General features: G+C 47.1%; 1 pseudogene; it reads left to right on the plus strand.

Moving 5' to 3' along the window:
- Positions 1–24,493, plus strand: part of LOC101034485 (elongation factor Tu, mitochondrial-like) — a 53,811-nt pseudogene that overhangs the window by 21,503 nt on the left and 7,815 nt on the right.

The following is a 24,493-nucleotide window of genomic DNA, read 5'->3' on the forward strand; positions in this document are numbered from 1 at the left end:
AAAGCACACGCTGCAGCCCGGCAGTCCCTGGCCTTGGCAGCTGTCCGGTATCCCAGAGCTGCTGGCACTGACTGGCTTTCTGCTGAAATAGGCTGGGTCTTTGCAGAACAAGGAGCGGGGATGAGCCCAACATCCACCTGTCAAACCTCAACTCAGGAGTTATTAAGCCAGCCGGTCCTGCAGGAGCCGGGCAAGATCTGCTTAAAAAAAAACAATGAGAAAAAAAATATGGAACTTATCTATCACTCACGGCTTTTCACTGAAACCTCCTGCAACAGCTCCCCAGCTGCTGTTTCCTCCACCTCCAGGCTGGCTCCTGCCCACCCTCACCATGCTGCCAGATGGGTCTTTCCAAACTGCAACTCTGGTCAAGTCATTCCTCAGTTCAAAAAGTCTGCTGTGGCTTCCTGGTACCTAAAGAAGTACCTACATACCCCCAACCCATGCATTCCAGGCCTCACTCCATCAAGACCAATATCAAATGCTGCCTCCTCCAGGAAGTCTCTCCTGGTTTCCTTGGAGCCATTTGGGACCACTCTTCTTCCCAACCCTTATCAGTCTTCACTTGTTCCAGAGCCCAACCCAAGGCCTAGGGTGTGTCCTGCTCCGAGGGCCACCTGGAGCAGGACACAGAGCCGAAGAAGATGCAAGGAAAAGGAAGTCCCTCTGCATGAAGAGCTGATGGCTTCCCCAGGAACCTGCCCACCCCTCACACACAGACAGATACACACACTGACATCTGGGAAGTAAAGAATACAGTCACAGTGACAATGGCCTCACCAAACCCAAGAGGCCAGGGACACCAAATAGCAGGCAGCTGGTGTCTATGCGTGGGGATGGCTGGGGTGACAGGAGGGTGATGGGCACAGCCAGGGGTTGGGATAGCCCAGGCTGACAAATCTCAATCAAACTATAGATTTTTTTTCTTTTTTTTAAATTTTGAGATGGAGTCTCCCTTTATCCCCCAGGCTGGAGTGCAGTGGCGCAATCTTGGCTCACTGCAACCTCCACCTCCCGGGTTTAAGTGATTCTCCTGCTTCAACCTCCCAAGTAGCTGGGATTGGGTGAACGCCACCATGCCTGGCTAATTTTTTGTATTTTTAGTAGAGACAGGGTTTCACCATGTTAACCAGGCTGGTCTCGAACTCCTGACCTCAGGTGATTCACCGCCTCAGCCTCCCAAAGTGCTGAGATTATAGGCATGAGCCACTGCACCTGGCCAAAACGACAGAATGTTAAAACTAAAGGGTATCTTGAACCATACAATCAAATCATATTCACATGAAGAAAGTGAGGCTCAGAGAGGGGCGTCCGGCATAGATTTCCGGTTAGAGGGCGAAGGAGTCTCAATTCATTCGGTCATTTGGTCGTTTGTTCTTTCAACCGTTCCACCACTTTACTAAGCCCCTGTTAGATTCTGGTGCTCATGCCAGACTCTGGACACATAGAGCTGAAGAAGAAACAGCTCTGGCATCCACGGGGCTGAGAGTGCATGAGGGTGACAGTGCCAGGCTGGAGGTCAGTCTGCAATAGGTGGAAGCAGAGGAGGGAGTGCTGCTGGCGGTGGCTACATAGGTGGACAAGAAGTGATCCTGGAAGGCTTCCCAGAGGAGGTGGTGTCTGAGCCGTGTGTAAGAAATGTGTAGGAGTTTCTGTAGGGTCAAAGTAAAATTGACAGTGGAATCTGTGCATATGGACTTGACCCTACTCTGCATTACAGAATATTTACATCTCAATGCTACCTGAAGAAAGGGTAATTGGAAGAAAGAGTCCCTGTCACCCTGGCCTGGTCCATCCCTGTAGAGTCACAAGCCTGAGGCCATATAAAGCATCGTGTTGACTATGGGATTAGAAAGGCCCACTGTGACTTGGAGAAAGGCTCTTACCAGTCAGAGCAAGACGGACTGGGAACCCTGGGGAAGATCTTGCATTAACTAATCAGCTTCACACTGTAAGGCTTGACTGCAAGTGGAAATGACTTTAGAGTTCACTGAGTCATTCTACAGATAAGGAAACTCAAGCCCATACAGGGAGAGCCCCTTGCCCAAGGCTACACGGCAGGTCAATGGCAGAGTTGGAACTTAAAGCAGGTTTCTCAACTCCCTGTACAGCGTACAGGGGGGTGGGGAATATTGTCGTTAAAGAAAATGGTCACATTTATACACTACAAAAGTCCCAAGGGAATTAATGTCTTCATAAAACAGAGAAACAAGAAAGAGCAAGAACTTGATTTGAAAATCTACAATCAGGAATGGATCTAGATGTTAAGGGTGAGTCAAGACAATTTGTGAAGCTTCAATTTGTAAACCTCTGCATGAGTTTCAATAGATTCCCCTTCCTCCAGGAAGCTTTCTCTGATGCCCCTCCAGCTGGATTGGTGTCTCCAATTGATACTCTGGTACCACCTATCATTTGTCCTCCTCTATAATTCAATTTGATAGACTGTACTATAATTGTCTGTCTCAAGAGACCAGGACAAAGAAAAACAGAGCCTATACTCCTCCATGAATTGAATCTCCATCTCTCCATCCTTTCATCCCTTTCTTCCTCCATCTATCCATCCACCATCTTTCTCTCCCTCCTTTTGCCCCTTCTTTCCTTCCTCACTCCGTCTTTCTCTCCATCTATCTATCCATCCATCCACCTATCCATCCACGCATCCATCCATCCATCATCCTTCATCATCCATCCGTCATGCATCCAACATTTCTTGAGCACCACCGCAGGCTGACCCCAGAGTTAAAAAGGAGTATGAAGCTTGTTCTCTGAAGTGGAAAGCTCTCTGTTTGTAGGAGCCTTCCCAGAAAACCATCATCAATGTTTTGGAGAAGATAGCAGAGTAATTTAGAGATGTGACTTAATTAATATTTCATGGTCCCTGAAATCCATCTTTGTTAAATGACCAACAAAAGACTGTGGCCAGGGAAGTTCACTGACAGGCCAAGGGGAGAAATTCAAGGGGACATTGGTGGGGAATAAACCCACCTGCCAGGGGTGGGGGGTGGGCCATGGGACCACCAGGAACCTTTTTGTTATTACTAATCATTGCACTGACAATGAAGGCAATGTCCCTCTTCCAAAGCTGCACACAAGGATGACAGGGCTCAGATAATGGCTTGACAAATGTTCCCTGCAGGAGGCATTGGTACAGGCTCAACTCTGACCTGCCTACCACATGGACCACTCCCACTGAGGACCCCCTGTCCCCCTGGAGAATTCAACTGAGGGGGCAGTAATGTTAATAGCTGGCTATTCTTTGCAGCAGCACAAGCCTTCACAGCCTTTTCTCCTTTGAGCGCTTTGAGGATCCCCAGAAGGAGTTATTAGTATTCTTCCCTTTTCCCAGATCAGCAAACAGAGGTTCAGGAAAGTGAGCTGACTTGACCAAAGTGATAAAGTTTGCAACTGTCAGCAGGAAGGCAAATGTCAGTTCCTGACTGATCAACCCCCTAACCAGGCCTTTTGGAGCTGTGACTCAGAATCAGGATATAATAAAATCCAAAATGGCATCTTCCAGTTCAGATCCAGAGTGAACACAGCTCAGTGTTGGCCCAGAAGTTAGGAGCAATGTCAAGACTTAGAACTAAGCCCCAGCCTGGGGTTTTGGCACCCAAGCTGAGGATGGGGGTGTGGACGCCCTCTGAGCCAGGACCTGCCTTGCTCATGTGCATCCACCAAGGCTAACAGGGTCCTTCTTAGTCATAGCTCTGGATCAGCCATTTCAAAGCAAAAAGGAATTTGGAGGGCTACCAGCTGTCATTTTTGTAATGAAATTTGCTTTCAAAGCCCAAGGCCATGCTAATGACAAAGTAGAGCAAACTCAGAAGGGGTAGGAGGAGCAGGCTCAGGCGAGTGGGCAGGGAAATGCCGAGAAACCTCAAGTGGGGCCGAACACCATAGTCATGACTGAGATGCCTACACATACGCACACATACGAAGCACACATACGCACACATACGATGCACGCGTGCGCACACACGCACCCACACACTCCTAACAGACAACATGACAGCAGGAAAAGGGACTCCAATGCTCAGTTCCAGAGACCTGGAATCTGATTCCAGCTCTGCTGCAGATGCATTGAGTGCCCTAACATGTCTGTGCCTCAGTTTCCTCATCTGTAAAACGGGATAGTAATAGCACTTATCTTTCAGGTTGTTAGACCAGTGTCTGGCCGCATCGAGTACCATATAAGTGTAAATTAAAATAAAGTAATTAATCCCTGAGTGCCTTTAGTGGGTAACTACTGGCCTGTTGTGATGGTTAATACTTAGTGTCAACTTGATTGGATTGAAGGATGCAAAGCATTGATCCTGGGTGTGTCTGTGAGGGTGTTGTCAAAGGGGATCGACATTTGAGTCAGTGGGCTGGGAAGGGCAGACCACCCTCAAGCTGGGTGGGTACCATCTAATCAGCTGCCAGTGCAACTAGAACATAGAGCAAGCAGAAAAATGTGAAAAGACTAGACTGGCCTAGCCTCCCAGCCTACAGCTTTCTCCTGTGCTGGATGCTTCCAGCCCTTGAACACTGGACTCCAAGTTCTCCAGTTTTGGGACTCGAACTGGCTCTCCTTGCTCCTCAGCTTGCAGACGGCCTTTTGTGAGACCTTGTGATCGTGTGAGTTAATAATTAATAAATTCCCCTTTATAAATATATCTATCCTGTTAGTTCTGTCCCTCTAGAGAACCCTGACTAATGCACCTGTCTTCCTGGCCACCTTTTTTTTTTTTTTCTGGAAACTTTCTCCTTGTTCCCTTCCATGTAGTTGCAACAGACTGTAGCCATGGAGGTGGTCCATGTTGACAGCTAAGAGTGTGAGCTCTGAAGTCAGGCTGCTCAGCCTCAAATTCCCATCTTCTAGCTTTATATCTCTGGATTAGTAACTTAACCTGTCCAAGCCTCAGTTTCCTCATCTGTAAAATGGGGAGGAGAATCTTACGTGTTTCACAGACTTTTTGGGAGGATGCAATTGACAAAATGCCTGTGCCCAACACACAATAAGAGCTTGATGATAAATGTGTCTGCTAAAATTGTATTTTCACTTCACGTAACTTATTGCCACTGGCCGTGGTTGACTGGGGCTGGTGGGTACTTGAATGAAGCTGAGCCAATCAGCTTCTTCCCTAGGAATTTGTAGTTGATACTGAAAAGGAGTTATTTTGCCTCTTGTTGGTGGCTGGCCCTGTGAAATGTGAGCACAGTGCTGTGGCTGCCAGCTTCCCGCCATGTGTAAGGAGCCTAGTAAGCTGGCCTGCAAAGGAGGTGCAGAGAAAGGATTTCAGTTCCTAGTCTCGAACTCCTGGGCTCAAGTGGTCCTCCTGCCTCAGCCTCCTGAGTACCTGGGATTACAGGCACACGCTACAGCACCTGGCTTGGTGTCATTTTCTCCTCCACACTTCTGAAGAGTGTGGATTCCCCACCTCTTCTTCAGTCAAGTGTGGCTGTCCTGACTCTGCCCTCTTCAATCTCCTCTCCAACCATCATGTGGTCAAGCTGTCCTGGTACCATGCGACAGCACTGTGTCCTCAAAGTGACTGGCCCCTTCTTATTTCAGCTGACTTAAGTGAGCTTCAGTCCCTGGCCCCGACTTGGCCTCTGTATCCTCAGCTGTCGAATAAGCAAGCTGGGCTGAGGTGGCTGAGGGGTCTTGCAGCTCTGATCTCCTGGGTCCACACTGCAAAGCTGCAGAACAAATTGATGGATTCTGTGTGTACCCCCAGGTTACACACAGAACCAGATCCATTTCAGGGCTGTAGACATCTCTGAAATTAACACTCTTTCGTCAAGTCCTCTAGATCTTTTCTTTATGGTTGCCTGGTTAGTGCTCCATTAGACATTCATGCCACATTTTGAGCCCCTGATCTGTGGTCACCATGGGGACATTATAGACCAGGCCACTTTCTATAGATGCCTTGAGATCAAGGACCTGACCATGTGTCTCTAGATCTGTCATCCTGCTTCCAGACGGTGCTTCTGGACTCTGCTGTTTTACACTTTAGATATTGTCTTGCAATTTTGATGTCAGTTTTTCCTTCTAGACAGTGAGCGGCATCTGTGTCATTTTCTTGTTTTTTTGAGGGGCAGGTGGAGGAGGATGAGGTTTGCTCTATCACCCAGGCTGGTCTCAAACTCTTGGTCTCATGTGATTCCCCCTCCTGCTCAGCCTCCTGAGTAGCTGGGATTACAGGCACGCTCCACAGCGCCTGGCTTGGTGTCATTTTCTTCTTGGTAACACTAGTGCATGTCGGGTACTGACATATGTTTGTGGGATGAATAAATGAATGAATGACATCTACAAAATGAGTCTTTCCAAAAGAGAAAAACTGACGGTCCCCTGCCTTCAGGGCGTGCCTGTGGCTGCCAGCTTCCTGGGCACACAGCTCAGGGTTCTGAGGAAAGCTCAGAGCTGCAGGAACAAGGGGAGGTGACGAAGGAGCTGGGCGTCGGGGGAAGCAGTGCTGTCCAGGGGAAGTGCGAAACCCTTGTGGGTTCAAGTCTCTATCATGGCACTTACTGTGGGACCCTGAGAACATACCCTGCCCTGAGCCCCAGATTCCCCATATGGGAGATGGAGAGCATGAACTCACCCTGTTCATTCTCTGGAGGATGGAATCAGACAACCGACAGGAAGCAGCTGGCACAGTGCCAGGGTCCTGAGCACCATGGGTGTGCCCAGCACAGTGGGTTACTCTTTTTGAGGTCCCCCAGGCCCCAGGTTCTTAAAACCCCAGACCTACGAGGTTCCCTTGGGGAGACAAGTATCCCAGTGGCCTGCTGTGCAGAAGGAGGTCCCCCAGCCTGAATGGGACAGTTCACCACCGGTCCAAAGCCCACTCAAGGGCCTTGCTCACTCTGTGTGGATGTCACTGTCCCTCCATCTTAATGGGTTTCCTTCCCAAACCACCCTGAAGAAGCCCCTGGGGTGGAGAATGAATCACTCTGGTCTAAGGCTGCGCGCTGGTCTCCGCTGTCCACTGCCCCAGTACCAGCGGCTCAGCCCCACCAGGAACACTGTGAAAGGCAAGGGCTGTGTGGTGCACTTGAGATCCCAAATGGTGGCAGTCTGACCACACTAGGAAAAGAGCTGACTTTCCCAGGACTTTCCAACGGGCTGCGGGGTGGTGCACGAGAACTCTGAGATCCTGGAGGGTCTGGGTTGGAATCTGCCCTTTCTCAGCTGTGTGACCTTGGGCAAGTCCCTTCCTTTTCCACGTTCGCTTCTCTTGCTCTGTAAGCTGGGTTAATGATATCTACCTCGCCAGGTTGTTGAGAGACTAAATGAGATCATACATAAAACTTCATGAGGGCCAACTGTGGTGGCTCATGCTTATAATCCCAGCACTTTGAGAATCTGAGGAGGGCAGATTGCCTGAGCTCAAGAGTTCCTGACCAGCCTGGGCAACATGGCAAAACCCTATCTCTAACAAATATTTAAAAATTTTAAGAAAAAAATGATAAAACATCATTTGACAAGTTTGTGAGGATGTGGAGAAATTGAAACCCTATTGAAAACCTGGCGCATTGCTGGTGGGAATGTGAAATGGTGCAGCCACTGCAGAAAACAGGTTCCAGGTTCCTCAAAATGTTCATCATATTGCAGAATTCCACGTGACCCAGAAACTCCATTCTTAGGTGTATACACAAAATAACTGAAAAGACAGCATCAGACAAATCCAAGTATACACACTTTTATAGCAGCCTTATTCGTAATAGCCAGAAGGTAAAAGCAACACAGGTATTCACTGACAGATTCACAGATAAGTAATATGTGGGATAGCCCCGTGAGGGATATTATTCATCCGTAAAAAGGAACAGAGTGCTCATATGTGCTACAATGTGCGTGAAACTAGAAAGTGAACTGAAGGAGTCCACACATCAAAGGTCATTATTGTATGATTCCATTTATATGCAATGTCCAGAATAGGTAAATTCATAGAGGTGGAAAGCAATTTGTGTTACCGACAGCTGAGTTTAGGAGAGAATGCATACAATGTTTCATTCTGGAGTAACGAAAGTATTTTGAAACTAGATAGAGGCAGTGGTTACACACATTGTAAATGTACTAAATACCACCAAACTGTTACTTTAAAATGGTTAAGGATATGTTGTGTGAATTGTACCTCATTAAAAACAAAAAGTCATTTGCAAATGCAGTGCCAGACATGACGGAGGAAGACAATTGATTTGAGGTCCTGGTCCTTCCCGTTACTCACTGGTGACTTGGGACACGTCACTCTACTTGTCAGAGCAACAGTTTCCGTATTAGACTGTTCTCATGACATTAATAAGGGCATACCCAAGACTGAGTATTTTATAGAAGACAGAGATTTAATTGACTCAGTTTCACGTAGCTGGGGAGGCCTCACAATCATGGCAAAAGGCGAATGAGGAGCGAAGTCACATCTTACATGGCAGCAGGCAAGAGAACTTGCGTAGGGGAACTCCCCTTTACAAAACCATCAAATCTCATGAGACTTATTCTCTATCAGGAGAATAGCATAGGAAAGACCCTCCCCCATAATTCTATTACCTCCCACTGAGTCCCTCCCATGACCTGTGGGGATTATGGGAGCTAAATCCAAGATGAGATTTGGGTGAAGACACAGCCAAACCATATCAGTTTCTTCACCATAAAATGAAGAAAGAATACTTGCCAAGTGTTGGGAGGATAAAATAAAATGATGTCTAGAAAGTGCCTAGAACAGGGGGTGGTATACAAACGATGCTCTGTAACAGAGTTGGAATTATGGAATTAACAGAACAGGCATAGTTCATCAGGTGATCCAAGATACTATCTCTTCGCCTCTGTTCAGTGGGGTGATGTCTCCCTGCCCCAGGGCAGGTCTGTGGCCTCTCTGCTGCTCCCCACAGGTAATTCTAACATTTGTTGAGCACCTACTATGTGCAAAGTTTTCACCAGCTGCAGTGCAGAGGCGATGGAAGTGAATGAGGCAGATTCCAGCCCCAAGAAGTGTCTGTCTGGGGAGCTCAGAGACATACACACATTGCTCTAATACAGCATGTGCACAGCCATGGCGGAGAAGCAGATGCAGGGCGATGAGCACTCTCAGGAAACAAAGAGCAGTTCCAGCTGCAGGAGGTGGAACGGGGAGGCGGCACAGGGAGATGGGGACCAGGGAAGAACTCTAGCAGCTGGGTTTGGGGGACAGGATTTCTCTCATGAGATGGGCAGGGGGCTTTCAACCTAGCAAGCACAGCCTGAGCCAAGGTGCAGAGGCCTGAGCCAAGGAGGGCAGAGGCTTGAGCCAGGAGTTTCTGTCCTTCTAAGGCCAGGCTTTAAGTGCCCTGAGTGCAGCATGGGATCTGTGCTGCCCTTAGTCATAGCAGAGGCCTGGCATGCCTTGAGCACCCCACAGAGATCTGTGGAATGAAGGAAGATGTGAATCCATGTCCAATTCATTTGAATCTCTTTGAGCTATTTTCTATAACATGCAGCTGAGTGGCTTATGGATTTACTTTCTGAAAACCTGCTCTGATTACAGCAACTCACTCTCCGGATGCCTCGAAAAGTTACCTCAATTCACTATTAAGAAAGAAAGCTAACATTTATGGAGACATATTATGTGACAGATACTTTGCTAAGGGGTTCTGAATTATGTCTTTCAATCATTAGAACAATCCTTTAAGGCAAGGGCTATTGTTTGCTTTAATTCACAGATGAAGAGACTGAGGCCCAGAGAAGCTAAGTAACTTATCCAAGGTCACACAGCTGGTAAGGGCAGAAGCGGGACTTGATTGTAACCATAGGGCTCATGCACTTGGCCATGATCTGACGTTGCTTTGGAGTTAAGTTGCTCTATTTTTGTGTCAAACAACATCCTGGAAAGAAAATGTGTGCTCAGAGAAATTTTTCTCCAGTGTTGACTTTTAATTGCCTTTTTATGCTGTTAATAATATAGAAATCTTATATGTAAAATATGTAAATATATGGTTATATATGTAAAATAATGTAGGATAATAATTTCAAAAGAGGAACTAAATGACACTCGTAAAAGAACAGGCCAGCATTGTTCTGTATACAGCAGCAAACAAAGCAGACACAGCTCTCATGAAGTTTATGTTCAAAAATAAAACAGCGGGTGAATGACAGAGAGACTGAGAGAAAGAGAGAAAAGTAAGAAAAATAACAGGTCCAGCGCAGTGGCTCATGCCTGTAATCCCAGCACTTAGGGAGGCCGAGGCAGGAAGATCACTTGAAACTAGGAGTTCAATACCAGCCTGGGCAGCATGACAAAACCCCGTCTCTGCAAACAATGCGCGGGTGGTGTGCACCTGTAGTTCTAGTTGCTCAGGAGGCTGAGGTGGGAGGATCACCTAAGCCTGGGAGGTAGAGGCTATGGTGAGCAATGATTGCACCACTGCACTCCAGCCTGGGAGACAGAGTGAGACCCTATCTCCAAAATAAAATAAAGAAGAATATCAGAGAAATACATCTGAAATTTAGTATTACAAAGTATGAAAAAGTAACAAAAAAAGGGTGAAGTGATCAGCGGTGACTTGGTGTTTACTTCAGGTGGGGTGGTCAGGTCAGGAAAGGCGCTTGGGGAGGGGAAGGTTAAGCTGGGAGGTGATGAGCAGAAGGAGGTAGCCATCTGACCATTCCAAAGCAAGGGAAAGGCCAGTACAAAGGTCCTGAGATGAGCACTCACTCGGCAGGTTCCTGTAACAGCCCTGAGGTGGGGACCCACTCGGCAGGTTCCTGTAACAGCAAGACAGTCTGTGTGCTTTGTTTGCAGGGGTGGACCAGGGGCATCATAGGGGCTTCCTGTGCTGGTCAAGGAGGCTGGATTCTGGTCCAAGTGCGGGGAAGGTGTTGGAGAGTTGCTGGATCTGACTTCTACTGTTTAAAGATCATGCTGGCTACCGTATAAGGAAGATGCTATTGTAGAGGACAGGAGGCCCAGGCAGGAGTTTGTGGTTGTGGTCCAGGCGAGGGATGAGGATCAGAGTGATGCTGGTGAAGAGGGAACAGCAGCCACCCCGGGCACATGCTGAATGCTGGAGGGGAGGTCCGTGGCTCCTCCTGTTGGAGGAGACAGAGAACATGGGAATAGGGAAAGGGACGAGAGGAATCTAGCATAATTTCTAGTGCTTAATATAAGCAACTGGGTGGACAGTGCCATTATCACAGACACAATTAGATCCAGGGAGAGGACGGTCATCCAAAAGGCTCCTCCTGCCGTGCGAACTTGGAGACCTTCACCATCCATTCTAGAAACACCAGGCAGTTGGGGAAACAAGCAAGCCTGGAGCTGGGGTTGAGAGATGTCCATCTGGGTGTCACTGGCATAGGGATGGTGCTTAAGGTCATGCGCCTGAGTGGGGGTCACCTCAGGAGAGATGGAGTTGGACCAGGTCAGTCCCAGGCGTGCAGATCAGGGAGAATCCTGGGATCAAGATGCCATGTAGAGGCTGTGCAGAGAAAGCAGCGCCCGGAGAATGGGAAGGGAGGCCAGAGGAGTAGGAAGGGCCAAGAGGAGAAGATACTTCAAGAAGGAGGAAATGACCAGCGGTGGTCACCTGAAGCTCAGCAAAATGCTGGGTGCAACGCTTGGCTGGAGTGAGTTGGTGGCAGTGGGAGGAGGTACTGAAGTCAAGTACCAAAGATGGGGAATCTAGACTTAAAGAAAACCTTGGTGGAACATTCAGAATTTTTGGCCCTGAAGAGCAGCAGAAATGGAGTGCTCCCTGGAGGGGGATACGAGGTCAGAGGAGGACATTTTAAAGTTTGGAGATGCTAGGCACTTTTGTGTCCTGGGAATGATCCAGGAGAAAGGATGGGTCGGCTGGTTGCTTTGAGGTCGAGACAATGAAGGAATTTCCATCCACTTGGTATTTGGCTGCAGCAGAGTTACCAGCAGAGAGAGGCAAGTGGGGAAAACACGTGAAAGTTTAGAGAGAGACGGAAAATAATGAAATTGTCAACAAAAAACAAAGTGAAGCGTGGGAGGGTGTGGGGGCAGCAGAGGCACCCATGTGGTCAGGCTGTGGATCCCAGGCCTCAGTGCGGTCAAGCTGTCCCTCCTGTAAACAATGCTGCATTGAACATCTCATTGCATGTCAAGCCTTACACTGAGCTTTATACTGAGTAAAAATATTTAGCTTTTTCTCAGAATTGAGTCCTGGAAGCAGGTGTAGATTCAGAGATATGAACATTTGAAAGATGAATGACAAATATTGAAAGCATATTGTCAAGTCGTGTCCCAAAAACAGTAGTTCCAACCTATGCTGCCCCAGCGACCCACGAGAGAGGGTTCTCATCTGGAAGCACCATCACCAGAATGCTGCCATGTTCACATTTTTTAAACATCCGTTTAATTCGAAAGCAAAGGGTAGCATCTCCTTGCTGTGCTTACAACTTTTCCATTTCTTTGACTCATTGGAGTGAACCTTTTTTATAGCGTATTAACTATCAGTCTTTTCTCTTATTGTAGATTTTTCTTTGGTGGCACATTTAAAGAATCTCTGGGGTAAATCTCAGTGGTATCATGGGCACAAAGCTCATCAGAAACAAAGCAGGGGATGAGCTTGCAGAGAGAAATTTTGTGGCTCTGTTTTCTAGCCAGTGGCAATACCGTGAAGAAACAAAAAGCCGGGAAACTGAGTCAGGGCCACGAGCAGCATATTTTAAAGCTAATTTAAAGTAGGAGGCTTTGTTTCAGTGGTCACCTCCGCCTCTCTATTTCTTACATGTGTGCATACCCACACACACGTGCATATGTGGGTGGCAGTGAGGAATTATGCAGAGCTATATCTCAGCCCAGCCTTTCATGATGACTTTTATTAATTATTGAATAATTTGATAAATAATTCATTATTTTTCTGCTGGTGAAGGCATCATCAAAAATTCGTTGAGTAGAAGTCAAGAGAGCCCACCGTCTTTCTGACAGCTGTATTTCCCTCATTCAAGGGTATGAATATATGTGCGTGTGCGTGTGTGTGTGTGTAGGCACACCCCTGGGTATTTGCCAAGTGTGGGGGCCTGTGTGTAACAAGCATGAAAGCGATTGTGTCTATGAGCATACGTTGAGAATTTTGTGCAAGGCATGGGTGTGTTCCACATGTGTATGATCATTTGAGTGAAGGCATATCTTTTGGCTAAGTGTGGGCTGAAAAGGAATTTCTCCTGGGACTTTATAGTCTGCACTTTGTTATAATTTCTTTGGTCTCTGGCAATGGCAGCAGTATTCTTTCTTTGTTTTGTATATAGATCCTTCTTAATAAAAATGCCCAGATTTTGAACAGAGAAAATTGAAATTGAGAATATATGTGCACTGAGGAGCAACGAGGAGCAGGACAGGGAGATGGCGGGGAATGAATAGGAACGTCTCTTCCACCAGGAGGACCCCAAGCTGGGCTTCTTAGTGCCTGGCACATAATGGCTTCTGGGCCAAGTCATTGATGAATAAAAAAGATAAAGACAAAAAGAAGTTCCTTTGAAAAGGAAAATGAACCAGGGCATCAGCAGGGTTTCTAGTCTGACCACTTTGGTTGTTAGTTACTTAATGTTTCTGGGTTTCTGCCTACAAAATTTTATTAATAAATCCCTGCCCCAAGACCACTGGAGGCTATTGTGAGAGCTTTGAAGAGAAGTGGGTGCTATGTGCCCCAGGGCATCAGGGGAGGTGGGAAGAACACAAAACAAAGGTTTTGGTTCCTGTCTAGTCTCTAACACCCCCACCCCTGGCTGCGAAACAGGGACAAATTGCTTTGTTTCTCTTAGGCTCAGTTTCCTCAAGTGGAATAGGGACACTATTAACTGTGAGGCAAGAGCAAATGAAATAGCACAGGATCATGGCAAGAATTGCTTACTGATAGGCTAATTTGGCACAGTGTTTGCCGCAAACATGGGTCATAATAATAGTTTATTCATTTCATGTTCATTCCAAGAGGCAGCATCTGGGCACTGCCCAGTTTCCTCAGTGTCACAGATCAAAGTCTATTCATAATATCAGTTACTAAGAAACAGGAATTAAAATCTCCAACTGTGATTGTGAATGTGTCTGCTTCTCTTGTAGTTTTGTCCATTTTTGCTTCATGCACTTTGAAGTCTGCTATTGTGTGCCAACACATTTATTATTGTCATATCTTTCGCTTTATCATTTGAAACGTCCCTCTTTTGCCCTGATAGGCTTTGCTCTGGTCTGTTTTGTTTAATATTAATACAGTCACATTTCAGCTTTCCTTTGTTTAGTATTTGCATACTTTATATCTTGGTGAAAAGTAAAAGGATAGGTATCTTTATAGTTAAATGGCACCTTACATAGACAGGATATAGTTGGTTCTTGCTGTTTTATCTAGTCTGACAAACTCTGCTTTTTAATTGATGTGTTTAATCCATTTACATTTAATATAATTATTGTTATGGTTGGGTTTCGGCCTACAATCTTGCAATTTTTTTCTACTTGTCTCAGATTTTTGTTTGTTTTTCTACTTCTCTTGTCCTGGTTTCCTTTACATTAATTGGCTTCTGACTGACCAGGTAGAAATTTGGATTTTCATAACCCCCTCTTTGGATTAAATTAATTTGGTACAGCTCACAGAACTCAGAAAAACACATGCTAATGTTTACCAGCTTCTTTATAAAGGATATTTTAAAATATACAAATAAAAAGGCAGAAGAGAAAATGCACAGGGTGAGGTATGGATGGATCCTGAGTGCAGAAGCTTCTGTCACCATGGAGTTGGGGTGCACCACCCTTCTGGCACATGAATGTGTAAGCCTCCATGCATTTGGCTATTTGCAACCTCTCCAATGCCTGTCCTTTTGGAGTTTTACGGAGGCTTCATTACATAGGCATGATTGATTGAACCTTTCACCATTGGTGATCAACTTAATCTTCAGCCCTCTCTCTCCTCCCCAGAAGTTGGGGGATGGAACTAAAAACAACAGCCCTCTGGGCATATGGCCATTTCCTTGGCAACCACTTTCCCCATCTTGTGGTTTCTAGGGGTTTTCCAAAAATCATGTCATTATCGTAAGTTCAGGTGTTTTTGAAAAAAAAAAATTTGAAAATAACAAAAGATTGTCTTCCATCTTTATCATTCAGGAGGTGCTTCAGGAACAAAGGACAAAGATCAAATATTTTAACAAAAGATCTTTTTACTGCTGTAGTCACTTAGGAAATAACAAGGTTTAGAAGAGCTTAGAGCCAGGAATCATGGATGAAAACCAAAGTATATCTATCATCTATCACAATGTGAGTTTTTGTTTCCATTTCTCTGCTGATATTCATCATCTGTTTACTCTATATGACCACCTTGTCCTTTAAATCCTTGAAAATACATGTAATAGCTTCTTTATGTTCTTGTCTGCCTACTCCAACATCTGGGTTTCTTCTGGGTCTGATCTTATTGACTCTTTTTTACTTAATTATAGAGCACACAGAGGTTCAAATCCCAGCTTCTCTGCCCTTTACTTGTGTGACCTTAGGCAAATTAACATCTTTGGATCATTTCCCCTCATATATTACAGGGACAATAGCAACTTCCTTGCAGGATTGTTGTAGACATCAAGCGAGATAGTGCACATGCAGAGCCTGTTCACAGTGGGTGCTTACTGAAAGGTAGCTGCTACTGGCTTTTGAGATTAGGCTCATGAAACACGTCCCTCACAAGAAGCTCTTTCTGATATCTCCATCTGGAGTCGGTTGCCCCTTCTCTGTGACCCTCCACACCTTGAGCTTCTCTCTCAACCCTACCTTATTGTGCTATCTTACTCCTGCTCTGCCCTGCTAGACTACATGTCCTACAAAGCAGGGGCATGTTCTATTCAGCTCTGTGTCTCTGGCTCATGGTAGGTCCCCAACGCACAGTTATTGCACATAGCTGAAGCCACCCTTCTCTAAACACCCAGTGACACGGGCAGTGCGATGTATACAGTCTGTAACCCGGTAGAAGTTGCGGTGGTTCAGGAACTCTCCGTGGACCAGGAAACCTGGAGTCCCCTGTGCCTCTGGCCCTGTAAAACCGTAATTGAAGCTTATGCTGCATTAAGCATGGCTTGTATTAGGCCTTGTGTAAATGTGGTTGTGCTTTGCTCCTGATAAGAGACTGACACTTGATTTTCATAGCGTCGACGTCTCATTATTGGTCCCCACGCCTGCCGTGAGACCATGCATACCCTGTGTGGCCTTTAGACTTCGCTCCTCATCCAGTGCTCCATAACTGAAATTGTTCTCAATCCTCTTACTCACCTGTAACTCAGGTGTTCAAATCCTACTTTGCCATTCTTTCTCTATTTATAAAAATTAAAATTAAAAAAGACAATGACTCTCTTCCTCTGAAAAGAGCAGGGACTTAAGGCCAGACTTGTCAGTCGAACCTCACTGGTCATCTAAGCCCTCCCTCTCCTCTTGCTCTCCTCCCTTAGGAAACTCTCATTTCCATCCAGGCCTTACTCGCTATCCATCCTCCACCCTCACAGCCTGTTTCATCCTGAGTCAGCCCTTCCTTGGATGCAAATTCTGGGCTTCTCTGCCCCTTGTCTCTTCCATTCTCATGATGTATGAAGTGGGAGTCCCAGCTTCCAGTTCTCCCCACTCAAAAACTCACCTTCCCAGGAAAAGGGGTTGCACTCCAAATACTCAGCCAGTTCTGACCAAGGCAGACCCACCCACAGGTGGGAGCTATGACTGCGCTTGTTGCCCAGGCCAGGAATGGTGTGCCCTGGAGCACGGCACCCGGGAGCTGCGTGGGCCTTCCCCCCAACCCCACTGCATTGGCCAGCTCTCCCCAACTTCCTCTTTCTCCTCCTCTTCCTCCTCCTCCTCCTCACCACCATTGCTAACCCTTACTGAGGGCTCACCATGCGTCAGGCCCTGGTTGGAGCATTTTTCATAAGTATATGTCATTTTGTATGGATAGATCCCTACAGCGGTTTGAGGAATTAAGATCTAGTCCTAGAAAACTCGTCACTGGTAGAAACTGTGAGTCCTAACTCAGGCAACTCAACATTGTATCCATCATGGACGGAACCTGGAACCACATCCAGCCTGCTTCCAGAGCTGAGGCTGCTGGTCTCCAGGTGTACCTACCAAGCTAGATTCTCCTGGGCACTGACATTGCCCACACCAGCTCCAGGATCATTCTAATAATACGTGGCTCCCTGGTGTGGATTGTGGGAGCTGCCCTTGGGGGCCAGCCCAGCAGGCCAGTGCAGTGTGGGTTTCCTCCCCTTCCTCAAGTCCGTGGCTGAGTTCCCAGTCAGTCTCATGGCTAAGCCTGCATAGGTTAGGACATGAATTCTCTATGTGACCACTCGCAGTGATGAACTCCACCCAATAAATGATCAATTATTTACTTTAATTGGCTTGGTGACTTCCAGCATCTTGTTTGCTTCCCCAATTCACCTCTTCACACTGTCCTCTGAGCCTCTATAAAAGGTGGGGTCACGTGGAAACATCACAGGTAAGTCTCTTGCTGCCTTTGGGAAGGTCAATGTTGAGTCATGATTGCTTGTTAAAGCCACATAAGAAAAGCCATAGTCCTTTAGAGAGAAGCTGAGGTCCTCCAAGAAGCATAGGGTGTCCCAGTTACCATGGCTGCAAATCAAATATAGTGGCATGGAACAACCATTCGTTATGCTTATGGATTCTGTGGGTCAGGAATCAGGGAAGGGCTCAGTGGAGCAATTCTTGCTTGGAGTCTCTCATGAAGGTGCAGGCAGATGTCCCCTGGAGCTGTCATCTAAGGCAGGCCACTCACATGGCTGGCAAATGTGCACTGGCTGTTGGCCCTGGGGGCCTTGGTTTCCCTCCACGGAGCTGCCTACGTGCTGTCATGGCATGGTGGCTGGCTTCCCCCAGAGTGAGATCTCCAAGAGTCCAAGACGTAATACCTCCTATGACTTAGCCTTAGAAGTCAGATGCTGTTACTTCCACCATATTCTGTTGGCGACCCAGGCCAGCCCTGACTCAGTGTCAGAGGGGACTGTACACATGCGTGAATACCAGGAGGCAAGAATCACTGGGGTCATCTTGGAGGTGGCCCCAACAGGCAACATTCCCCAGGTGGAAATGGAATCGGGATCAAAGAGAAGAGGCCACATTCGTCTCTAAGTTCCAGTTTTAGAGGCATCGAGGTGTCCAACCATGCTCTCCTAAACGGGGGGGACCCCACAAAAGTGCCTACCACATGAGGTAAGACTGAGGTTGACACAAAAGACCCCTGGAGTGGAGCCCAAACTGTGAGGAAATGTCACTGGTGCTTCAAGGGCCTGCCTGACATCCCTGGAGCCACCTCTAGGGTCAGCTGCAGCTCCCAAGCCTGTAATCAGAGTTCCACCTACAGGACCAGCCCCATCTTCATTTCCCTGCCTGCTGCAGGCTTGGCCCACACGTAGGACAGAGAGGAAAACAAACAACTCCTAGCAACGGGATGGGTCAGTGAATCCACGCCCCAGCCTCTCCTCCCACATTTCCTTCAGGGAATTTCCGCCAGAGAAACTGAGCCCCAGCTGCCCACAGCAATAACCAGCTCAAGAAGACCCTCCTTCTTGCCTCCTTTCTCCTTGGCTGTTCTCTCACTGTCAGAATAAACTCCCTTCACCCAGTGTCCTGCCTCAGGCTCCACTTTCAGAGGAACCCAAACTAAGATGGTGAGTTTCAGCCAGTTTGCTTGTAGGCCTCATTTTCTAGATTCACGCCATGCTCTGCCATTTCCTTTACTCAACAGACACTTTTGAGCGCTTTATATGCAGCAGGCACTGGAAAGCAAAGGTAAACCAGACATGATCTCAGCCTTCAAAGACCTTGAGCCTCCTGCCTGGCAGTCCCAGACAAAGGCATCGGCAATTAGAGGGCATTGATGAGGGCAAGGGCACAGTGTCCCAGGATGGAACAGGACGGGAGCCCAGAAGAGGGGCCTCTAAATCAGACAGGGGTCTGGGAAGTCTTCTCAGATAATTGATGATTGGGCTGAGAGATGCAAAGGAGGAAAACTCATCAATGAGAGGAAACAAGCGGTGAGGTTGGTTTGGTCAGGGGAAGTGCTTAAAAGAAATAAAATCAAACGATGTTGCTAAGGTACTACTGCTACAGCTTTTTGATGTTTTCTTTTTTCTTTTTTTTTTTTTTTTTTTTTTTTTTTCTGAGACAGGGTCTCACTCTATTGCCCAGGCTGGAGTGCAGTGGCACAATCTCAACTCACTGCAGCCACGATCTTCCCACCTTAGCATCCCAATAGTTGAGATTACAGGTGTACACCACCACGCCCAGCTACCTTCCTGGGTTTGTCGTTGTTGCTTTTTTAACATTTCCAGGCCAGGGGCAGTGGTTCATGCCTGTAAACCCAGTACTTTGGGAAGCCAAGACAGGAGATAACTTGAGCCCAAGAAATCCAGAGCAGCCTAGGCATCATAGTGAGACCCTGTCTCTAAAAAATAAAAAGTACAAATAAATAACATTTCTGGAGAGTTCTTCCAAGTGTCCAGACCTCACATGGATCATTTTGTATAATCTTCACAGCAACTTTGTGGGGCAGAGATAACCACCCCCATTCTGCAGATAAGAGAATGGAAGCAAGAGCGTCAATCATTTGCCTGTAGTTGCCCAGCTATCCAACGGCGGGACCGTGATTCAAACATAGGTCTGATTCCAAATCCCAAGGTCTCACCAGGAGGAATGCATCTCCTTCTATGGTGGGTCAGGCATGGATGTGGACAGCTGGGGAGTGGGAACACAGCTGTAAGAGCAGGCGGGGGTTAGATCACAGACTGCAACAAACCAGGAGAGTTTCAATCAGGGAACGACACGCTCAGATTTGGTATTTGCCAAAGCTGATTCTGAGCACTGTGAACGAGATTCCATTCTGTGTTAACAGGGTCTAAGAGAAAGTGCTTTGGTCCATCCTGGGGCCAGAGGAGCATGGAGCAAGCAGCGCCCCCGTGAGTCTGGAGTGGAGCCAGCAGTGATTAACCCCACTTCCTCCCAGCAGGTGTTCCGAGAGAACTTTCCTGCTAAGAAATTGCCCTCCATACTCACCTTCCAGGGTCTGAGATTTTATTAAGCAAAGTGACACTTTTCTTTTAGGTTTTTCCCCCTTGGAAAGCCTAATCAACATCGCCTAATGAGCAAGGAGGGCCTCCAGAGTGCAATGATATACACAGACTATTTTTGACCCACCCTGCTTTTTTTCCAGAACAATCTTAATTAAGTGGAAGGTGCCAGTAGCTCTAGAAGAATTTACCAACTGCCACTCAAACTAACTCTGATTAATAGCAGAGGCACAAAAGTGTCGCCATAACCAGGTCACATGACATAATACAAATGACTGTCTATTGCTATTTTTAAGTAATGTTTATTAGAATCCCTTGGCGAGTAATAAATTTAATTTACAGCTGCCTGCAGCCCGACTTACACATGGTCTCCTGCGGCTCAGCTCATTAACACACTCAGGGAAGAGATGAGTTTTCTCTTTAATTCTCCCCTTCCATTTCTGCTTTCTAATGAGGCCAGATTGTGAAATTCTTCAGGAGAGAATTTCTCCATCATCTCCAATACGAATCGCCTTAAATGCTCAAATTTTGTAATTATCACAGAGGCACACAGCACAGATTCATGTGAGATGGCTTGGGGCAGAGATGGAGAAAGACACGGTGAATCATTCACGCTCACATGAGTGAGAACTCTCCGAAGGGAGACGAGGAGGAGGCCTTTGGATCCAAGAACTCTCCAGTTGGATATCTGGAGGCCTTTCGACAGATCCAGCTGTTACCAGACTCTTAGAGAGCAGCAGAAGACCTGGAGACCAAGGGACCAATGGCCTGGGGTCGAATTCTGCTTCTGAGTTTGGTTTGGAAGACCTCTGAGGGCCTTTCCAGCTCTTAACAGCTTGATTCTTTCCATTTCTCAGCTTGAGGACAAAATTCAAAGACCAAACATCTCCAAAAAGAGCAGGAGTCAGCATACTTGTTCTGTAGAGGACCAGACCAGATAGTAAATATTTTAGGCTGTGCAGGCCAAGAGACAGAATCAAGGATGTTATGTAAATACTTACATAACAAGAGAGAAAAAATTTCCATAAATTATTATAAATTTAAAACGTAACTAAGTACAATCTTTGTTATATAGGTCTACTAATGAGAAGAACGGAATTCTTTTTTTATGGGATAGCATTGTGCCTAATTGTGGTTTAAAGATAATGTTCTCCCATCAAACTGAAGAATATTCATCTGTCATAACCCTTCTTAGCTATAAGCTACAGAAAAACTGGTCATAAGCTAGATTTGGCCCACAGGTCATAGGTCGCCAACTCCGAACATGGACTAGCGTCTGACAGCGTGGGCTCTGCAGTCGGACTGCCTGGGTTGAGATCATGCAGTACCAATGATAGCTGGAAGGTCATGTCATCTCTTGCATCTGCGATCTACTGCTACAACCACACTGCAAAATGGCAGTGGCGTGCGAAGGGACGCACTGACTAAGTTCGCACATAAGTGGGATCCCCCTGGTCTAGGCAGGCTCGGCTGGTCCAGGTGGGCTTGTTCGGGCACCTGCAGCGGGTTGCGGGTTGGCTAAGCAGCTTTGCTGATCTTGGCTGGGCTCACCCACAGGCCTGAGGTTCTGCTGGTGCTTGGCTGAGCCAGGGTGTCCTCAGCCGGGATGACCCAAGCAACTCGACCCCGTTCCTTGCGTCTTTCACCTCTGGTGGGCTGGCTGGGGCACGTTCTTCACATGGCCACAAACAGAGAAGCAAAAGCAAGCACCCCCTAGCTCCGCGTGCCTCACACCTACCAACATGCCATTGGTCCAACACAGGGCCCAGGGGCCCACAGTCGAGGCCCAGGAAGGGGCAATGCCAAGTCACGTGGCAAAGGGGTGGATGCAGCAAGGGAGCAAACACTGGGCCTGCCACCCCGCCTCACCTCCCTTTGCCTGTTTCCTTATGGATAAAATCGTGCCATAATAATAGTTTCCTTCTAAGGTTGCCATGAAGATGTAAGGCGTTAATACTGTGATATCTTTAGAACAGGACCTGGTACTTAGTAAACAGCCAGTAAATATTAGTCTTTATTATCAGCTGATTTACTTTCTCTGGGTATCAGCATCTTAATTCTATCTCCTGGTGGTAGCTATGCATTATAAGAACCTGGAAATAAATGTGCCTAGATGTAATTATTTACTCTGGGACTCTTTAAAAAACATTCTCTATGCTCAGGTATGGACCACGGGTGCAAGGGAGACCTGGGAGTGTGGTCCCAGCCTTCTATTCCACCCACGAAGGATCTGCAGAAAGGCTGAGAGAAAGGCTCTGGTCTTCCAAGGAGACATCCCTGTGTGTCCTGAGTCATCTGGTCCCACACTGACTTCATGGGATGGCTGCTTCTTGATTAGAGGTTTCTTCCGCCGTCTCTCAGAGCTCAGCGGCCTCATCAGAAGGCTAGTATAAAGACTTTGCCTCTCCCTCAGTGGTCCACCCTGGCCAGCTGCTGCTGTGGGGCCCTCAGCCTGCTGCCTCTCTGACCTAAACTCCACCAGGCTGCTCTCTGTCTGGTCTGTCTTTGCTCATCATGATTTTGTCAACAGGAGGGAGCTCTTTAAAACTCTCCCTAAGGAGGAAAGTGTCTCTGTTTGGAATATGACTGAAACGCCACAATACCAATCATTAAAAGATGCAACAGAAATTGCTAGGTGTCTGGCTGTCCCCAGCATCTATCTCTCTCTAATTCATTGGGAATGGGACTCCTGATTTTAAGCTGGACACGTGGCTGCCCTGAATAAGAAATGTGTTTCACAGCCTCCCTCATAGCTTGGTGTCATTGTGTGATTATGCCCAGGCCAATAGGATGTGAGCAAAAGTGTCATTTCAGACTTCCAGAAAGTGCTCTTAAAGGAGGGAATGGACCTCCCTTTCTCTCTTTTTTGTGCCAGCTGGAATGTGGATATGATGGCTGGAGTTTGAGCAGCTATGTTGGACTGTGAGGTGTAAAGAACCCTATGTGGTGAGGATGGCAGATCAACAAGCTAGAAAGAGGCTGAACCCTGTTCTATGGAGCACCGCACTAGCCCTGGACTTCCTTTTACCAGAGAGAGAAATAAACCTCTACCATGTTTAAGCCTCTTTTCTAGGCATTATGGATCATGTCTGGTATTTACATGGTATTGCAGAGTTTACAAAACCCATTCCTATTTATGATCTCTTGTGAACTTCCCAGGCACAACAAGTAACATTATCCCCATTTCACAGATGAAGAAACTGAGGCTCAGGAGATTTAAGTGGATGGCCCAAGATCGTATGGCTAAAAAGAAGCTGTCTTTCAAACCTAGACTGTGCGACTCCAAGTCCAGGGTCTCAGCCCGAACTCAGCGCCCCTGCCTTCTGTCTACCACACGCCCTTCTCCCTACCCTCTTCCCAACGTGCTTCCTCACTGTCAGCATGGTCTTTATAAAACCCAAATACTCAATGCCAATCTCTTGCTTAAGGCTGTTCGGTGCTTCTCCACTTCCCCCAGAATCATTCCAAACGTCTTCTGAGGATGCCTCCCAAGGCCCACCATGGTGGACTCTTTCCCTCATCTCTTGTATGTTCCTGCTCTGTCCTCCAAGGGGGCCCAAAAACAGACAGGAAATAGCAGTACCGGGAGGACTCAGATCCAGCTCTGTTTGACACCAGAGTCGAAATATTTTTCTCTTAAATCATCAGCCTTCCAATTCCTCATTGATTTCATAATCACACAGGAGGTTGAAAAGAGCTGTATTAAGTGCCTGGACACAGACTGTTCCCAGAGCAGAGAAGACGAGGCTGGCTTGGCGTGGGGTTGGGTTAGGGGAGGGGGTGCTTCCTGGGCAGATTGATGTGAGCCGGATTTGAAGGATGACTAGGACTTGACCAAGAAGGCAGAGGGCAAAGCCTTCCAGGCAGAGGAAACTGTACGTGCAAAGGCAGGTGGCAGAAACTGCAAAATGTATGGTTTGGTCAACCTCATGCAGAACATACGATCGCGCCAGGACACGGAAAGCATCAGGCTCTTCTGCTGGGCTTGTAACCTGCTCTCACTTCTGTCCCACACCATACATATTATAAGCAGCTCTTTTCTTCTCTGTCTTCCCCACCAGACCGGAGGTAGTGAAGAGAGGGCAGGGCCCCTGTTTCAGGCAATTCTGATCCCCAGTACCCACAGCCTGGCAAAGAATCTGCATTCTCTCCATGTTTGTTGAGTGCCTAGATAAGCAAATTATTGCAACTATAAATCAGGGACTATCCAGCCAAGTGAGTCCTTCTACATCAGGTGCTGAGAGAGGCGTGCTCCTGGAAAAGTTGAGAAGAACAGCTGTGTGCTGGGCTGCTCAGTGCTGGTGGGAGCAGCAGATCTTCAAGTTCCTGGATGCTTCTGACATTTCTGACTAAAGTAAATGGCAAAACCCTCATTCCCTGAAATATCTACAAAGCTCAGAGCCAGACAGGTTTCCGGGCAGCGGCCATTCAGAGAAAATCCCATTGTAAACAAAAAGACACGGAGTTCAGCAAGGT

Source organism: Saimiri boliviensis, chromosome 2 (genome assembly GCF_048565385.1).
Source record: "Saimiri boliviensis isolate mSaiBol1 chromosome 2, mSaiBol1.pri, whole genome shotgun sequence".
Classification (NCBI taxonomy): domain Eukaryota; kingdom Metazoa; phylum Chordata; class Mammalia; order Primates; family Cebidae; genus Saimiri; species Saimiri boliviensis.